This window comes from Clupea harengus, chromosome 5 (assembly GCF_900700415.2).
Source record: "Clupea harengus chromosome 5, Ch_v2.0.2, whole genome shotgun sequence".
Taxonomy (NCBI): domain Eukaryota; kingdom Metazoa; phylum Chordata; class Actinopteri; order Clupeiformes; family Clupeidae; genus Clupea; species Clupea harengus.
The window spans coordinates 27,614,668-27,634,836 of NC_045156.1; the positions used below are offsets into that span (position 1 = coordinate 27,614,668).

Consider the following 20,169-nt stretch of genomic DNA (forward strand, 5'->3'; position numbering starts at 1 on the left):
GCGCTCCCTCACTAGTCCACGTCTTCCTTAGTTTTGGGGAACAGCCGGTATGGTCTGTCTCAGCCTGTCTGAAACAAAAAACACAATCACAATGAATTGCAGTGCAAAGGCATTCGAGCATAGTTATTGCTTTTTTTTTACAATTTGTGCCAAATTGCAGTGCAGAAAAAAATCAAGCATTGTTAATGATGTGGGATGTTTTTCGATTTGTACCAAACTGCAATGCAGAAAAGTTCAAGTACTGTTATTGCGATACATTATTGCAGATCTCTGTCGCTAAGTTGAGATCTTGGTCGGTCAGTTGGAGATCTCGGTGGAAAACCTCTGCGCATGCCTAAATACTTTAATTTACAGCTTACAGCAAGTAGTTGTGGGTTTCCTGTCTGCTTCTCCGCAACCTGCCTCCTTATTTCATTAGTATTTAATGCAACACTTGTTGTTTGTTCTCAGTAACATGTGAATGGGTAAAATGGCATCTTTCACAGTATTTCTGCCATCCTTTTACTTGTTTTGGGTCATCACTCCTTACTGTAAGTAATTCCTGTTTTCTGTTTCTGTTTTGTAGCCTGATGTTAAACCATTTGAGTTATCCAAGGACCGTTCATGTATAATACTATTGAGATACAACTAAAAACCTCATATTACCAATATGCTTTGACATCAGTATTATGTAAGAAATCAGTGTGTTATATGCTATTCTCCATTTAATCATTTGGCTCTTCGGTTTGTTCTTGGTACGTTTTGTATAGGTAGACACAGTTCATACTTCACTTTCAGTAAACTATCTATTGACTCTCAGTTTGAGTGGTTTGTGGGTACTAAATTCTTGGAGTACTGAATTCAGAAAGCTATTAACTGATAGGGAACAGAGCTGATGAAGTTACACATGCAGGGCTCATCTTTGACAGTTGTGCTGATGTTTTTTCATCTCATTTTTATAGTCCTGTTTGCATTCACTCATGTCCATGGTAAGTTTACAAAACATTAATAAAACATATTCATTAAAATAATATAGGTACCCTGTAGATGTCTTAGTGAATATGATATGCAAGCATAAGAGTCATACATCCTTTCAACAAACAAGCAAATATGAATCAAAAGATCTATGGAAGACTACAATAATTTTAAAGTCGTAACATGTACACATCGGTTATTTTTTTGAACTAATGTATTATATGTGTCCTTAATGACAATGACATGACACATATTATTACTTCTGTTTTAGGACTTCCAAAACCTGAGCTGTCTCTATCCTCTTCAGTAATTTTGCCGACAACCAAAGTCCATCTGAGTTGTATAGTCCCTCAGGATCCAGTGCCTCAGTGTTTTTTCTCAGTGGGAACACACACCAACTCTTCATCATCATGCCAGCTGACTCTCACAGGAGAACAAATGAAAGTCTGGGGACATGTAAACCCACCTTCAGTGCTTCCAGTGAAATGTTTCTACATTGTAAACAGGTCTGGTGTTAATCGTCCCTCTCATCCCTCTTCTCCTGTTTCAGTGTTTGTGCTGGGTGAGTGAAGAAGCATCACTACTGTTAATTTCACTTAACATTCACTCTGTTTGGCATTTCTGAGTTCATTCCTGCCTTCTGTCTGCTGACAGATCATTTGCAGAAACCCACGGTAAGCGTGCATCATGACCGAACAAATAAGCTGCTCGACATTGTTTGTGAAATACCCAAGCAGTCCTGGAATGTCACCGGATGCCAGTTTTATTCTGGACATGGGGAGAACTTTTACCCGACAGCTAAAATAGCATCTGGAAACTGCCATTTTTTTTCTGTGGACGAGGATGATTTATTCAGACGTCTGCAGTCAGTGAGGAGCAGAGAGGTGAGCTGTGATTATACAGTGAACACAGAACCTTCATCTCTATCTCCACGCAGTGACCCATACACCTTTACAGGTCAGTATGCTCAAAATATTATTAATTTATTAATAAATACATACTGTAAACATGACTCCTTATGTCTGTCTGATGTCTGTTCTAACAAGTTTTGTTTTGTTCTTCTTGACATTTTTGTAAAACAAAAATAACTTTAAAAAAAATTGTGAATCAGAGATCATCCTAACATCCTGCATTCATTGTGAATTGAAAGGATTTCTTGCAACAGTAAACCAGCCTCTGACCAAAAATACTCCTTTAACATCACCAGAAGCAGGTAAGTCATTTTTGCAACTCTCCAGGATAGAGAGCAGTAATAGCTTGTTCTTGGAATCACTTTGGACTTCTCATTAGATTCAAAATTCATCGATCAAATTTAATCTTTCTCAAAGAACTATTCCAAAGGTCCTCAAAGAACTATCCCAAGGATGCATTAGATTAGAATAGACTAACATTTTGCGCAGAGTGTACATCTACCTAGAAGTGCAAAAATATAGTATTATTGTGCATTGCGCAGTGATAAGTGCATAAGTGCTACTATATCTTACTTGTGACTTATAGTGATGCTATATATCGCGTGTGAACCTAAGCCTCTAGGTTTCAGTAAGTTTTAATAGTTTTCTATTTTAACATCAAGTAACCCCGCTGACATAAGAAAACCTTTTGATGTCTATGGTTAACACAATAAGACAACAGCCATATCTCTTTACAGACAGCTGTGAGAGTTCTGCGGTAAATGTTAAGATTGAGACCACATTACTCTGCAAAGTCCTTTGATTTAATCGTAGTTGAACTTTCTAACCTCCTGTTTAGGTTTAAGGCCTCAATCTACATCAGTTGAGCTCAAAGGTACCACAAGAGGTGATGCACACACTGCCACAGGTGAGTTCCTTGCTTTTTGTGGAAATACACAATAAAGTCAGCCCAGTTAGTCTGTTTTTCAGCATGACTGAATGTGTATATGAAGATTATTTTAACAATCTGAGTCGGTATGTATGTATATATGATAAATATAAAGATATGTTTTATAGTCTCTCCAGGTTCAACCCTTCACCTTACTTCAGAGTACACCATGGATGCTTCAGGTAGGTGATACATTAATTATCACACTATGACACATTATCAATGTTTTTCTTATTTAATTTAATTCTTGCTCATTCTCCGGCCTGGATTACCACATGGGCCTATCAGGCACACACCCAGGGGCCCAGAGGTCACAGGAGCCCTAAAACCCGCTGCTCCAGGGTTGACCCCTGAGACCCTAAAAGGCCCCTATCAATCCACAAAGGGATACATGGGCCCCCAGTCTGAACACAAGTGGTCTAGAGCTAGTCTGATCCAGTGACGTCATTAGGTCCAATCACTAGGGGCTATAAGTATTTGAACCCCTGCCGATTTCACAAGTTTGCCCACTTGCAAAGAAATGTGTGATCTATAATTGTAATGGTAGGTCTATTTTATCATTAAGAGACAGAATATCAACAAAAACTGCATTTTGCAAATCTGCAAAGAGGAGTGGACCAAAAATCCCTCCTGAGATGTGTGTAAACCTGGTGACCAACTAGAAGAACAGTCTGACCTCTGTGCTTGCCAACAAGGGTTTCTCCACCCAGTACTAAGTCATGTTTCGCTAGGGGTTCAAATACTTATTTGCCGCAACAAATGCAAATAAATTCATAACTGTTATAAAATGCAGTTTTCTGGATGTTTTTGTTGATATTCTGTTTCTAAAAAAAAAAATGGACAACGGTCTTTTTTATAGTGTCTCCAGGTTCAACCTCTCACCTTCATTCAGAGTACACCATGGATGCCTCAGGTAAGTGATACATTCATTATCACACTATGACACATTACCATACGTTATTTATTAGCACAGAATAAACACATACATGATCAGTTGTTATGTCATATTCGATGTACCAGATTCTGCGATGGCCAGATTTCTATTTACTGTATGTATGCTTGTATGTACATTATGTGTATGTCAACTGCCCTGAACAATACTGTTGATGAAAAAACATTGGTCTGTTTCCAACCAATTATTTTCTCACAACTACAACACTGACCCTCTCTACAGGTAAAGTCTCTGAGCATGGTTCACCAGATTCACACTTCTGTTTGTGTGACTGTCACAGCTAAAACTAAATTTAACAACGGAAAAGTGGGTAACACTTTATAGTAACAGACCACAATAAATAGCAAAATAACCGTTATCAAAAAGTTTGTTGATGATTGTTAATAGTGAAAACGGTGGTTGTTACGACCGGCTCGTGGGTCGCAACATAAAAACGGTAGAGACAGACAATGTGGCGGATTGTAACAAAAGACTATTTATTAACTAGAAAGTTTGATGCAAAGGAGAAAGTCTAGGGGTTTCCAAAGATGCGTGGATGCGTGAAGTGGGTATGTACGTGAGTAGGAGCGTTTGTCGAAAGTGTGTGTGAGAGTAGCGGAAGCTGAGAAGGGCCTCCCATCAGCCGTAGCAGTGCTTTTATATCCACACCTGGCGCCAGGTGTGGATAATCACTGCTCATCATGCTCCGTTGCAGGTCCACAGCCTGCTGCCTCCATATGGCCAGTATAGGGACTGCAGGCAGGGTAAGCAGGGCACAGGGGGTCGTAACAGTGGTTAACAGTCGGGAAATTAAGGTGATAAAAATGTTTTGAAAATTCTCTTGCCAAGCTTTGCTCTGTGTGTTTTCCCCACTCCCCTCCTCTTTTCCCTATCTCATGATACCTTTCATTATATCAATTATTTGTGCATCTCACTTATTTATTTCAGTGTCACAGGGAACAGTGCTGATCTTGGCGATGACTAGCCTGTGCATTGTCCTGGCTGTCGTGTTAGTACTCTGTCTCATCTGGACATGCCGTATGTGATATTCATGACATTTAATTCATAGAATAGATCTAGGAAAACACATTCATGCTAAAGGCAACACATTTGCAACTTTTTGAGGTCTGTTTTATAAGCAATCATCTTGAAGTAAAGACTCCTGTCATTCCCACTAGTTGCCCAGGCTATACACTGTGTAGTTCGGTGGTCTGGGACAGACAGAACGACACAGACACAGATCGACATTGCCCTCTATATCTCCAAAAGTCACCCGCTGGCACATTAGCAAGCTTTTATTTGTGTCAGATGTGCTGTTGTTAGTGTTATTGTTTGCATGTCTCAGGAGTTAGCTTGCTAGTTTTAGACCAAAACATCTTACTTCTGTATTAAAAGAAAGATACAGCCTTATTTACTCTCTGATAGGCACATCTTATTTTCTCTTTCAGGGAAACATAAACAACAGAGGTAAGATCATATGTGTTTTATTCTTTCAGATAACACGTTTATCGTTTTAAAGGAGCATAAGCAGCAACTGATTTCCCGTGTATCTTACAAACAGTTCAAAGGGTACTCTAGGCAGGACCAGACAGAGTAAGATCCTATATGTCTTCACACTCACCATATGTGTAGCCTATGTACTGGGAGGAACATGTTAATTTACAGACTATTTTATTTGTGTTTGTGCTTCAGAGAATCACCCGGACATTATGCCTGCACATAGTACAATTACAGTAAGTATGTTTACTGTCATTGATACTCTAGATCAATATAGGTTGATAGGTGAAAATTCACCCTAGTTACCTCAGGACTCCGGAGCAGCATATAAGTATGTTTATTAGACAAACAACAATTGCAATCGGGCTCACTCCCAGCACAAGGCTGAAAGTGAAGCAATGATAAACACATCGCACAAGGTTTATATAGACAGAAGTTTAGCGTTCAGCAGAGATAACCGCGTGGTGGATTTATGACGTCCAAGGCAAGGATGGAAGTTTTGCAAGAAGCACAGTTCGACCCTTCTTATCACCTCTGGTCTAAACATGCTCTTGTACATATGCAGACTAAGTGGCACCTAATATTCTAAGTTACACACACGCAGAAATACCATGTTCCTGCTTTCATAAGCACATGATTCATACAAGGAATATATTAATACAAAGCACTTGATTATTATTTTCATATATAGTCATTAACAGTGTTTGGAAAGTATCTCTATCACAGGTAAAACAGTGAAATTACAAACTCTGTTTTTCATCCTTCAGACTGTTAATGACACTGTTGAAACCTACACCATGATCACCTCAACACCCCTGACTGTAGCTCCAGGTAAAACAAGATCATTTTGATTTATTTTCATTTACAAAAAAGAGTTCTTCTTCTTCTTCCACAACTATGTGTCACTAACACAAGGTCTGTATTACTCGGCACATCTTGAAGACATCCTGATTAGAAGTACACAATGTATGTTTGCAGAAGTCAGACAATTACAGTTCTCACATTTGACTCTGTTCATTTAATCTTTCAGATGTTGACAAAAGGGAAGACATTTTCTCTGAACAGGATGATGTGAGTGCACTATGTGCAAAGTACTGTGCTTTGGATGTATAGCAAAAATCAATAGCTTTTCATTCAGATTAATTTACGGGGCCATCAGATATGCTTAGCTGTGTTTATTGCTACTGTTGTCGTTTAGTATTGATATGATGGTTGTAGTGTACCCTGTTGTGCTATAATACTTAAGCAAAGTTGTTGGGTATGAGTACTTGGATGGATCATGAGAGGTTTAGATGCTGTGGTCCCCAACCAATAACACAAGTAATTGAACATCTTTTTCTGTGAATACTAAAAACTACTGTATTTTACTATGTGTTAAATGTCTAAATCTCATTTCACCATGTTGTTTTTCTCATTTTCAGTGCCAGTAAAAGGCCATAAACTACTTTCATTTTTGTTTATTAAACCTTTAGTTATATGTGTAGTCTTTTTGTTTTTTAACAAACTCACTTTTGCCAGTTTCATGTCTACAACTCTATATCTGACACACCAAGTATCTCCAACCAGGGGGACCCCACACACATCTTGGTGCAGGACCACAGGAGCCCTGTTGTCACACAGCAGGACATGACCTACAGCCTTCTGCAGGTGCACTGATACAGCTGCACATACAGCATATAGCATTTATTATGCTTTAAAAGGCTTGTCTTGTGTTTTGGAATGCCTGCATATAGAGAAAATAGCTACAATGACTATGGCCTATTGAGGGTTTGGTGGACACCTTATCCAATTAAATTTCTGTTGTATTTTAGTTAGAATGCAAAGATTTCAGGAGGCTAGTTGAATACCGGTTTGCAGTATATAGGCAGATTTACTAACGGTAAATACGCTGTTAAATAAGCCATGCCCACATATGCATGTTCCAAAATTGCCCGGAATTACTGCCTCTCTGAGTATGTCTGCTGCTTAGTAGGCTAGTTATTATTGTTAGAGTTTTAGATAAGAAATTAAAACTTTTAAATATATTATTTATGTATCATTATGATATTGCTGTTATATATTGTTGCTTGGTTATATGTATGTCTAAAAATTATATTACTGTGTATAACATATTAGCGTATTTAAAAATGGTCAATAAAATTTGAATAAAATGGTTGTTTTAAGTGCAAGTGTCGGCGACATAAGTATAAACCAAGCTTAAGTCTGCCACTTCCGTCTGAATGAACAAAAGCCTGGTAGTATAAGTGCATTCACTGACATTTGTAGAACTGTTCTAGAATATTTAACCCAGTGGAACCTTTGGACTTTCAGACTATGTGGACAGATATGGGCTTGGCTATGTTTTGGAAAATAAAAAGGTATCGTCACACCAATGTTCGGTGATTAAACCCCTTTGTTAGAGTGATTACAAACACATTGTTATTCATTTCCATTTAAAGTCAAAGGGCTTCCTCTATTGGACATGTGTCATTGTAGGTGTATCTCAATCTCGTAGTTCTATTTGTTGTGACAAGGTTACATCAGCATGACAAACAACCCACATCTAGAACACAGCAGCAAAGCTTAGATGATTACAGCAATAGAAAATATAGAAAGTACAACAGAAATCTCATATATATTCATAAATATGATTTATAGAACATAAAGTTTGACAGAAATCTGGGCATACCACTCATATATATTCATAAATATGATTTTTTTCTAAAACAACAGAAAAGTTCAACAGAAATCTCATATTTATATATGATTTAAAATCCAACACCTGGAGGAGCGAGAGAACCCAATTCATAGATTCACTTACATGTAGCTTCCTTTTCCTCTTCCGCAAAAGCATTCTTGAGACATGGGGAAAAGTCCACCAATTTGAACTGCTATCAGGTTTAATAATGAACATATGAAGGGTTAATGATAGAATGAACACAATTATTCTCCTCAATTTAATTTAGTCAGTCGTTCTCATATCAAACTTGTGATACCTCATAAGTAACAAAATGTATTGAAGAGACCTTTTCACCAAAAGCAATATTTAAAAATAAGATTGTTTTCCAAATGACACATGCATGTTTTTACAAGGTTTCACAGTTGTGTCCCCACTTTTAGCCAAAACCATCAGACATCCCATTAAAATGTAACAAGATTCACAATGAAAATGATATTACATCCATGATATCTCAACACTGTCATTGGATTTCTGAGGACATTGAGAGAAATTTATTTTATTATTATGGCTACTACATAAACTTCTTTTGTGAAAATAATGCCTACTTTGGCACACTAATTTGTAACACTGTCAGATGTCAACTTAAAAATTAAATGTGTACAAAAATAACACCTTCACTATTATTTTCAATCACTGACTTAACGGATTTCAGTTTGCCAAATCCAAATAAAAGAAAGTTTTGCTGTGCTTAAAAAAGTTGTATTTGGTGTGATGGCACTAGTAACTCTGGTCAGGCTAAAAGTACTAAAATGTTTAAAAAATGGTCGACTGAAGTGGATTTGTGACATGCGGATAACCTTCAGTGAACCATATAAAGGCGAGATACCGGTAGTTTAACATTAAGTGAAATTACGCTAGTTACAGCTACGTTTGTTGAACACATGTAGTTGGGTTATTTTATTAGGCTCATAGATTTATCATAGAGGCTCATAGTGGCTAACATCGTGAAACTAGAGTCTCCGCTGTGAAGTGTGTACGATTTGATTAGAAAGCTGAAACAAACAAGTTTAGCAGTGGACGTGTACGTAGGTATTTCTTATGTCATTACAAAGATCTACCAGAGAAAATAAACAAAGACCAGTGTGTTTCATGGACACCAGATACAGATAAGTATCACCTACAATGTATTTCTGAAGATCCTAGTACAAGCTCATTGTATGGAGTGACAGGCCGTTGTGTGTTTAGGGACATACCAAACTTCATTGTAACACAAATATTTCCTCCTGATGTTATGCACTTTGTAATGAGGAAGTTCTTCCTCATGTCATAAAATTGGCTCTGAGGCGTCTTCACCAAGAAATAATTGACGGTGTGCAGGATGTTTGTCACGCTTTGGCATGCTTCACTTTTGGACACAATGACTCTTCAAAAAAAACCTCCTCCAATATCTGAAAGACTTCTGAAAAGTGGACAAAAGTGTTCAGGACTCTTCCATTCATTATTTCAGATAAAATACCATAAGGCAACAAGTATTTTGCATTTTGACTTCATAACGTGCATAAACATTCACATAATAAAACATTAAACCTCTATATAATATATACAAAAAATATGTATATAGTACTGAGACTACATTACAATGCATAAAAGAATAAAAGAAACGACTGGCACTTAAGGTACATGACTAAATGAAGGCCAAATGTGAAGAGGTGAAAGATGTCATTTTATCCTGTGAGTGGTTGGAAAGATATGGGCCAGTGAATCTCACAGCTAACTGCTACGTCACTCAAAGAGTTTTATGGGACTCTTTACCTTATTGCACATCCTTAGGAAGCCTTGACTTCTGAGTGGTTGGAAAGAGCAAAGACGAGGCCGTTTGACTGCAAGTAGTTTTAATAGAATGAGGAAGTAGGCAGCTGACAGACAAATAGGAAACTGCAAAATTCAACTAAAGATGGTCTGACACTCAAACACCACAATTGTCACTGATGCGTGTTGTGGTTAGTGGCTCAGAGTATTTTACCTGACGATGCATAATTTCCTCTCCACGGGTAGAAAAAGTGGCACACACACGTACGGACAAGGAAGTTAACTCTTTGGATCTCAAACTACTATATTTATGGAGCCGCCATTAAGAGTTGCAACTCAAAAAGGAGATTTCTATGTTTTTTTCCTATTTCATTAGTTTTTCTAAAGAGCTCTATTTTTTCTCTTTTATACAAGTACTGTGTATATTGCATTGCTGCTGTAAGGTAATAAAGTGTCATCTGTTCAACTCAACATCAACTCCTCTTGTGAGTTAGTCAGGGCATACCACTCCCCAAGCAGCATGAAACTAACTCCATTAGTGCAGGTCGCTTCCAGTCTTGATTTCTGGATGGGAGATGGTCAAAATTCAAAGTAAAAGCCCAACAATACTGCATTAGAACAGCACGAACAAAACAATCTTACTTTGATTTAATCCATAAAGCATTTTAACATGTAATGCTCTAAAGCACATGTAGATGCTACACAAAACTTGCTGGGCCAGCCAGGAGCCATTCATTACTGTCAGACATGTTTTCTATTACGTGGGTATAATTAAAAACCTAAAACTTTTAAGCTATTATGTTGTGGTAAAAAAAAAGTTCGACCACAGTTTGTGTTCTGTAAAGACTTTCCTACCGACCCTATTTTCAGTACTGCAGAGGTTCCCACAAACGAAAGCAACTCAATGAGAAAATGCTGGTTAACTACCTGGCAGTATCAACCTTTACAATGCTGCAGGGGATAGCAAGATAGTGGACAGGGGGCTCTGAAGGATGTGTTCTTGGTATTCTTGTGTTCTTTCGGTGGTGATTTTAACTGCCTACACACTACTGCATGTCAAGAGCTTGAGAACAAGACCACATCCTGAATGAATATAACTCTGTGGGTGATAAAGTATACTGTGTACTGGTGTTTATTTCAGGCTGCTGTACCTCATGCACGCCTCACAGTCAATGTTCCCAGCCGTCTCTTTGATGGTGCGCTCAAAAACAAAGGCAGGGTACTCCGTGTCACATGGAACCATCATGGTGCGGCCTCTTATTTTATTGTGATGCGTTTGTTTCTACCCAAAGATACGCTGTATGTGTTGTGCCTTTAGTAACCTCAGCATAAGGTTTTAAAATCATATATGACATGGCCCAATGCAAACTCCATACAAAATCTAAAACAATATTAGATAAATGTCTGCTCTTGTATGTTTCTTGTTGCTTTGTTTGTTTTGACAGGGTTAAGTCTTGTCACAACAACAACAACATATCTATGATAATCAAAGCCAGGTGAGCATCATGTATCAAAAAAAGAAACTGAAATGCAGAAAGTAAAAAATGTAAGAACTACTCATGACAACATGCAGAGGTCATAAATATCATCACAGTAAACAGACATTGTTTTTTTCTTTCTGAGGTGTGTGGGTTTCAGTGACGTTTTTTCAGTCTACTTCCTTTATATGTCAGGTATATTTGTGTCAGTCCAGTTACTTTTTCAAATCCTTCAGTTACACGGCAGTTTGCAAAATGGTGTACTTTCTCTACGGCATCCTTTTCATTACCCACCTAAACTGTAAGTATTCCACTGATATCTTGTCATCCTATTATCTAGCTTTAAAGTCCAGCTGAACCTTAGTGTTAAACACATTGGCACATTTCCAACATTAATGGTAACTAATTCTAAGATGGTCTGTAGTGGTTAAAATTGTTGCACACATTTAATTAATTAATCAGAAACCAAACAATTTGAGAAATTACTCACATTTGGTTATGATTGTGCCGAAGACTTTTCAGTTTGATAACCCTTAATTTAACTCCCTTAATGATACAGTATCTTTGTCAGATCAGATGTTTCCCTTTTTTTGATAGGCAATAGTAAAATATCACTGAACACCATTGCTAAAGTGGTCTAAAAGTGCAAACATGATTTGAACTGTCAGTGTGTATCCATTTTTGAACAAGAAGCCTTGTTTCCTTACCTCTCTTTCCTTTAGATCTGTCTCAGTTCACAAAAGCCCAAGGTCAGTTTGCAACTTTAACTGCTTGTTTTATGACAGATGTTTGTAATGTAATGTAGTCAGTGTTGAACAATAATGAAATAATACTTGTCTCATTGGGTGACCCACCAGTAACCATGTTGAACCCCACTGTTTAAATGTAACCCCCTTCAGCTTCCACTATCTCTGTAATCCAATTCTTTCCTCCAGGCTGTTGAATGGATTTTACAACATGGCAATGTTTTGTCACAGACATTTAAATAAGTTGACGCATTGCCTTGAATTACAAACTTTTAGAACATTCTTAATTCAAGCAGGGATATTATTTCAGGCATGAAAACACGTTAAATAATTGGGGCATGTATACAAACCATTGTGCAGCGTTGTTACTATTCTTTAAAGTTACAATCAGTAACTTCATGACGGGGGTTCTCACAAGCTATACTGAGCCTGATTGTTAAAACTGTTTAATCTTTTGTTCTGCTGTGGTTGTCCTGTTGTGGGCAAGGAGATGATAAAATAGTCTTCACATTTCTGATGAAACAGAGATGTCATCATTAGGCCAGGATCTGGTCAAAGCCTTTTCTGCTTAAGTTTACAGACTTTGTATCGCAAGGATCTGGTCACGGAATTACTGTCACTGTCATCATTCATGTACCGTAAATCCTCAAATAAAGACCGGGATTCAATTAGAGGCCGGGCTTCAGATAGTAGCCGGGGGCGTGGTCGATACGGAAAAATAAAGGCCGGGCCCGGAATACAAGCCTGGGGTAAAGAAAGGTACCGGTAGCCTATTTTACTGTAGCCCAGGGGCGGCGCCAGGGGGGGGCTAGGGGGTGCTATAGCTCCCCCTGGATTAGCCATAGCACCCCCATAGCACCCCCAAGAAAATAATGGTTTATTTATTATTGTTATTTAATTCAATTCTGCGTTATTAATTAAATGTATTGTGTGATAATAATATTTCAATCACAAAAGAAAATAATAACAGATTGAAATGAACAGATTGTTTACGTAGCACGACAGAGACACGTTGCATGCGTGAACGTTGACGTTTCCTGACGATTGAAGGAGAAAGAGAGCTAGTGCACTGTCAAAGTCAAAGTGAAGCGGTAGTATCAACAAATTCACAATAATGGATCGGTTTTTGATACCCAAAATGCCACGAGTAGAAGAATCATGTGACGTTGAAGAAGAAGAAGAAATGAAAGGGGTATCTGAATCTGATTTAGAAGAAGATGAACGTCGTGGTCAAAGAGATCAACCCTACACCTCTCTACTGAGGATGCTAGCCATGCTACACCTGGTCTGCTGGCTTGCCCGGATTTAGCTTTTCCAGCATAGTTTGGTTTGCATTTTTGCCTGTTCTTTAAGAGTTGTATTGTACAATGATACAATGATCTAGCTCTGATTATTGTGGTTTTGAGTGCCTACTGTTTTGTTTCATTCACTTTTAAAAGGGGCCTGCATCTTTATACCGTTTAAGATTTAAGGTGGAATGGTCTGGTTAGATGCGTATCATTAATGAATGCGGTCTCTTTTGGGGATTTTTCTGGATCCGCCTTAAATCAGAAATTCTAGCCTAGGACGAGCAGTCTGTCTGTGCTAGCCAGGTATACATAAGCTTCTATGTTTTTTATTGATTGTGACCTGAAATAATATATACTTTTTGAAAGCATTTCTGACTCTTTGACTGTTTTAGTTCATTCTATCTGCTATTCTAATTTGCCCTCTTTAGTTTAGAATGTATTGAACTGTTTAGTTTAATTTGTCAGACATGGTAGTGGTGACCTGGTGGTCATCTGGCGCCAACTTTAACCCCCACTGAAGTAAGTGAAGTATTTGGGATTGCGGAATCTATAACATGCTGCATGCATTTTGTCAGTGACCGTCGCAGAGGAACACGGCTATGTGCGCGTCCGTCGGAAGCAGCCTAATGATAATAATAATGCGATCGATTTGTATGGCGCTTTTCATGGACCACAAAGACGCTTTAGAGAGCAAACATGTAAACAGATATGACGATATGGTGGGGAGGTGTTGTAGTAAAGAACCATGTGACACATATGCTATCACCCTAATTTCATAGCACCCTCGGTAAAACGCCGAGCACCCCCATAGCACCTGCAGAAAAAAAATCTCTGGCGCCGCCACTGCTGTAGCCTACCAGCATCCGTCTATTCATGAGTACCACGTGACGTCACTGTGTTTAAGCGCCGCCATCTTTGTGTCCGAAAGTCTAGCTGAGTGTCGGTCACAACACAGACAATAGTCGGTCACAACCCGCAGAAAGTTAAAATGCCCTGCTTATGTTGTGCTGATGGATGCGACAATAGTCGCGAAAATTACCCAAAGAAACAATTTAATTGTATACCAAAAGATTTAGATCGGCGGAATAAATGGTTGGCTGCAAATTAGAAGAGACAACTGGCAGCCAACATCTAACTTCAGATTGTGCAATCAACACTTTTTATCTTCCTGCACCACTATCCACGGACATGTTGATTTTGTGTTCAGAGCCTGGGAATGACTGACATGTTAAGTGAAATGCAGCACGTTGATACAATCGTGAATAATTGCTGTGTCTTATCAGAGCTAAACTCTCCTGAGCAAGCTAGAGTGCTAATAGTTAGCGAGCTGTTTAGCCCTTCACTAAAGGCGTTAGCTACACCTAGCTAGCCCACATTGGCACTCTTAACCACCACTAAAATAAATCGGTTCATAATCGCTGTTTGAATTACTAAGATGTCATGTGATGACATACATATTTTTTGTCTCCAAATGCCATATCTTGGTGTCGTTCACCCATCCTGCAACTGCATATTGATGTACTTTTGAAAGCCTTAAGGCTATCTCCGGTGTATGGGGATGGATTGTGTACAAGATAAATATATATGTCGGGAAAGGACAGTTGGGGCAGACGTTTCGCAGACTTTAAGGGACAAAATAAAGTTGCCGATAATAAATATGGATCGCAGCCAATAATCAATGTTTTTTCTAAATATCGTTGTCTTTCTGCTTCATTCAGATGTGCTGTGTTCGTAGTCATGACTGTTCGCTGGCTAACTATGAAAGCTAACTAACTAACCACTAGAATTAGACAATACTACTTTTAAAAAGTCTAAATTTTAAGAACCTATCAATAGAAAACAATACCATTATTATATTTATATTATTATTATTATTATATTATTACTATATATTAATATATATGACTAACTAGCTACTATTGGGTACAAATACAATGGGAATAACGGTAGAGTTGGACACAAAGATGGCGGCAGGCTTCACGGAAGTGACGTCTTTGGTACTCATGAATCAGCACAAAGCAGACATCACAATTGCATTTCATAAATACATGTTCTCCTCATGTTTAATGTTGTTGGCTAATTTCATGACTGTTTGCAATAAAAAAATTAATGTTTCAGCCTTCAAGGCGGATTTGTTATTATACAGTTATTTGCCTAAACGGTAGAAGACATTCCCCCAAAATACCTCTTTTTAATGATTTTGTTGCCGTTTCGTGATTTCCGCTAAGAATTTTTTTTTCTTCAGGCTAATATAACTTTAACGTTCCAGGTGTTGCGTAGCAACCCATTACTTGCTGACTTCAAGTTACAATGACTTTCCGCTATGTTAAATGACTGGACTTCTTGCAGAATGATACGAATAAGAAGCACAAAACCCGTTGCCAATCGCAGCGGTCATTAACTTTTTGCAGTAGTGAATATCAAGAAATTGCAAACCTGCTAACGTTGGGGTGCCCCATTCAAATTGCCCCTAATACAAGCCTGCCCCAAATACCCGGTGCGCTGTGCAGCCTAAGGAAATAAAAGCCCCGGCCACAATTTGAGGATGTACGGTATGTTATTTTATTGTGATGCGTTTGTTTCTACACAAAGCTACGCTGTATGTGTTGTGCCTTTGGTAACCTCACCATAAGCTGAGAGGCTAAAAAAGTCAAATTAATGATGCAGTGTGTTGACACAACAACAAAGGTCACCAGAGTGATATCAAGAAATGTGTTATTATTCAAATGTGTTATTATCATTTTCACAGGGTTTCCCCCCACACTGAGGGTGTCCTCGTACATCATGAGTGAGAGAGACTCAGTTGAGCTGAGCTGTGACTTCTCTCAGTCTTCTCCTGTGTCTCAGTGTGATTTCTTCTTTGGGAAAGAGGCACATAAGCACAGTGCCCCCTCATGCCAGCTGTCCCTCACAGGGGAGGAACTGATGAGATGGTCAGGCCTGGTCAGTTTACTTGCTGTGGTGGTCAAAGTGAAATGTTCGTCAGCTGATGAACCATCCCAACATTCACACACAGTTTTACTCATTGTTAAAGGTGAGATCTGTCATTACATTTCCAACTTATTCACAGATGATGCCTCTCCTCTTCTTACCAATAAAGCACAAAAGTATTGTCACCGTTTGGCCTTCATCATGAAACACAGGACCTGGAAAGGGATCACAGAATTAGGAATCTTTGACAAATACGTTTAATGTAAAATGCAATCGCAATTGTACAGAGGATTTTCAAATTCCAAAAATTCTTACAATGTCCGGATATTGTACAGTCTTACCCAACGTGCACCATAAATTAAAATGTGTGTTGTTGTTCCACTGTAGCACCTTCTGTTCCTCCAAAAGCCCACCTGGTGATCTCCCCTGCAGTCATCAGAGAGAGTGACACACTTCAGATGACTTGTGAAGTACCTCAGTCTCAGTCTGCGTCTCTGTGTTTATTCTACCCTGATGGGATAGAGACTCCTCCATACAGTCACCCAGCATGTCAGATCTCCCTCACTGGTGTTCAGCTCCTGCAGTGGACATGGCAGAGTTCCCCTCTAGAGGCTAAAGTGGGGTGTTATTATACAGTAACATCACCAGGGCAGCAAATCCAACAATCTGCTCACTCTGACCTTGTTTCAGTGACTGTTCTAGGTGAGCATCCCCATAGTTTAGTGTTAATCTATCATTTAATGTTTCAATATGTTACTACTGATGACATATACTCCTGTAGCTGTTAAGATATAGGTGCATTTCTGAGAGATTTGTCGGTTTAGAAAACTGGACAAAAATATTTGATAAATGTCTGCTCTCCCAACACAGACAGATTGCAGAAGCCACACATAACGGTCCTTCACGATGGCTCCACCTCCATTGTCTGTGACATACCCAAGCATTTTGGTGATGCCCTCAGCTGCCAACTTTACACTGGAGATGAACCTGAGTTTTATCTCCAATCGAAGACATCAAAGAAGACCTTCTGGAGACCATCTGGAGACCTTTCCTGCCAGTTTACAGTGAATAAGGATGATTTATTCAGACGTCTGCGGTCAGTGAGGAGCAGAGGGGTGAGCTGTGATTATACTGTGAACAGAGAACATCCATCTCTCTCTCCACGCAGTGACCCATACACCTTTACAGGTCAGATGCTGTATCACACTTACTAAAAGTGAAAAATAAAAATCCAGATTATTCCATGTCTCTCAATGCAATTATGCCATCTATTTGTTTTTCGACAGAATTTAGCCTTGTCACAACAACGACGTGTCTGTCATCATCACAGCCAGGTAGGCATCATGTATTTTAGTGTGATGTGTTGTCATTGCTTACCCATGGAAAGTCCTCAATATTTCATATGTCACTGTAAAACTACTTTTATGATTTTATAATGAAATTAATCTAAACAACCTTTAAGTAGAATGTCTCAAAATAATTAATGTTTATTGAATAATGTTTCACATTCTTACCCAATGTGTGTTAATGAAAATGTGTGTTGTTGTTCCACAGGAGCACCTTCTGTTCCTCCAAAAGCCCACCTGATGATCTCCCCTGCAGTCATCAGAGAGAGGGACACACTTCAGATGACTTGTGAAGTATCTCAGTCTCAGTCTGCGTCTCTGTGTGTATTCTACCTGGATGGGATAGAGGCTGCTTCATACAGTCACCCATCATGTCAGATCTCCCTCACTGGTGTTCAGCTCCTGCAGTGGACACAGCAGAGTTCCCCTCTAGAGGCTAAAGTGGGGTGTTATTATACAGTAACATCACCAGGGCAGCAGATCCAACAATCGGCTCACTCTGACCTTGTTTCAGTGACTGTTCTAGGTGAGCATCCCCATAGTTTAGTGTTAATCTATCATTTAATGTTTCAATATGTTACTCCTGATGACATATACTCCTGTAGCTGTTATGATATAGGTGCATTTCTGAGAGATTTGTCAGTTTAGAAAACTGGATACAAATATTTGATAAATGTCTGCTCTCCCATTACAGACAGACTGCAGAAGCCACACATAACGGTCCTTCACGATGGCTCCACCTCCATTGTCTGTGACATACCCAAGCATTTTGGTGATGCTCTCAGCTGCCAACTTTATACTGGAGATGGACCTCAGTTTTATCTCCAATCGAAGACATCAAAGAGTGTATCTGGAGACCTTTCCTGCCATTTTCCAGTGAATAAGGATGATTTATTCAGACGTCTGCAGTCAGTGAGGAGCAGAGGGGTGAGCTGTGATTATACAGTGAACACAGAACCTTCATCTCTCTCTCCACGCAGTGACCCATACACCTTTACAGGTCAGATGCTGTATCACACATACTAAAAGTGAAAAATAAAAATCCAGATTATTCCATGTCTCAATGCTATTATGCCATCTATTTGTTTTCGACAGAAACAACAACAGAAACAACAACAACAACAACAACAACGTATGTATCATCATCACAGCCAGGTAGGCATCATGTATTTTAGTGTTGTCATTGCTTAGCCATGGAAAGTCCTCAATATTTCATGTCACTGTAAAACTACTTTTATGATTTCATAATGAAATTAATCTAAACAACCTTTAAACTACCCACCTAAACTGTAAGTATTCCACTGATATTTTGTCATCCTATTATCTAGCTTTAAAGTCCAGCCGAACCTTAGTGTTAAACACATTGGCACATTTTCAACACTAATGGTAACTAATTCTAAGATGGTCTGTAGTGGTTAAAATTGTCGCACACATTTAATTAATTAATCAGAAACCAAACAATTTGAGAAATTACTCACATTTGGTTAAGATTGTGCCGAAGACTTTTCAGTTTGATAACCCTTAATTTAACTCCCTTAATTATACAGTATCTTTGTCAGATCAGATGTTTCCCTTTTTTTGATAGGCAATAGTAAAATATCACTGAACATCATTGCTAAAGTGGCCTAAAAGTGCAAACATGATTTGAACTGTCAGTGTGTATCCATTTTTGAACAAGAAGCCTTGTTTCCTTATCTCTCTTTCTTTTAGATCTGTCTCAGTTCACAAAAGCCCAAGGTCAGTTTGCAACTTTAACTGCTTGTTTTATGACAGATGTTTGTAAAGTAATGTAGTCAGTGTTGAACAATAATGAAATAATACGTGTCTCATTGGGTGACCCACCAGTAACCATGTTGAACCCCACTGTTTAAATGTAACCCCCTTCAGCTTCCACTATCTCTTTAATCCACTTCTTTCCTCCAGGCTGTTGAATCGATTTTACAAAGTGGCAATGTTTTGTCACAGACATTTAAATAACCTCTGACAGAAGTCGACACATTATCTTGAATTACAAACTTTTGGAACATTCTTAATTCAAGCAGGGATATTATTTCAGGCATGAAAACAGGTTAAATAATTGGGGCATGTATACAAACCATTGTGCGGCGTTGTTACTCTTCTTTAAAGTTACAATCAGTAACTTCATGACGGGGGTTCTCACAAGCTATACTGAGCCTGATTGCTTAAACCGTTTAATCTTTTGTTCTGCTGTGGTTGTCCTGTTGTGCGCAAGGAGATGGTAAAATAGTCGTCACATTTCTGATAAAACAAAAATGTCATCATTAGGCCAGGATCTGGTCAAAGCCTTTTCTGCTTAAGTTTACAGACTTTGTATCACAAGGATCTGGTCAAGTTATCACTGTCACTGTCATCATTCATTTATGTTATTTTATTGTGATGTGTTTGTTTCTACACAAAGCTACGCTGTATATGTTGTGCCTTTAGTAACCTAAGCATAAGCTGAGAGGATACAAAAGACAAATTAATGATGCTGTGTGTTGACAACAACAAAGGTCACCAGAGTGATCTGTTATTAAGAAATGTGTTCTTATCATTTTCACAGGGTTTCCCCCCACACTGAGGGCGTCCTCGTACATCATGAGTGAGAGAGACTCAGTTGAGCTGAGCTGTGACTTATCTCAGTCTCCTCCTGTGTCTCAGTGTGATTTCTCCTTAGTTGAGAAAGAGGC

The 20,169-nt window shown here is 38.7% G+C and overlaps 1 protein-coding gene across 1 annotated transcript in view; it reads left to right on the forward strand.

Annotated features, from left to right (window-relative positions):
• Positions 1 to 448: 448 nt before the first annotated feature.
• Positions 449 to 20,169, forward strand: part of LOC116220608 — a 42,061-nt gene continuing 22,340 nt past the window's right edge. The window contains exons 1-2 of the mRNA XM_031568579.2: positions 449 to 530; positions 942 to 968. The gene's annotated coding sequence lies outside the window, so the exon portion shown is untranslated. The remainder of the gene's footprint in view (positions 531 to 941; positions 969 to 20,169) is intronic.